Source organism: Octopus bimaculoides, chromosome 8 (assembly GCF_001194135.2).
Source record: "Octopus bimaculoides isolate UCB-OBI-ISO-001 chromosome 8, ASM119413v2, whole genome shotgun sequence".
Classification (NCBI taxonomy): domain Eukaryota; kingdom Metazoa; phylum Mollusca; class Cephalopoda; order Octopoda; family Octopodidae; genus Octopus; species Octopus bimaculoides.
The window spans coordinates 14,098,091-14,098,717 of NC_068988.1; positions in this window are offsets into that span (position 1 = coordinate 14,098,091).

Below are 627 nucleotides of genomic sequence, written 5' to 3' on the forward strand. Positions count from 1 at the left end.
GGGGGGGGAGAGATTGAGAAAGAGTGAGAGAGAGAGTGAGAGAAAGCTGAAAAGAGTGTGACTGGGAAAGAGAGAGAGAGAGAGGTAAAGAGAAGCAGAGAAAGAGAGAGAAGTAAAGGGAGAGGAAGAAAAAAAAATATAGAGAGAGAGGAGAGAGATAAATCTACGGAGAAATGGCTATGTAGTTGCCAGTGAGATTCGCACATAACTAGCTACATGGAAAGAAAAGATGAAGCTGATCATTTGATTAATTTTCAATGATTGATTAAATGATTGATCGGCTCATTAATGAAATGACTTACTGAATCGTTGACAAATAGACACATATGTAGCTCACATATTTACATACTCTCGTGTATGCATTAATACAAAGACACATACAAACAGACATATTTATCATTATAAACAGTCATACACATACTTATATACACACGCAATTATTCTCATACATATACAGACACAGACGAGTACACATACACAGACATATATACATACATACACAGATACATACATACATAGTTACATAAATACATACACACACACACACACACACACACACATATATATATACACACATATATACATATATAGATATATATATATGTGTGTGTGTGTGTGTGTGTGTGT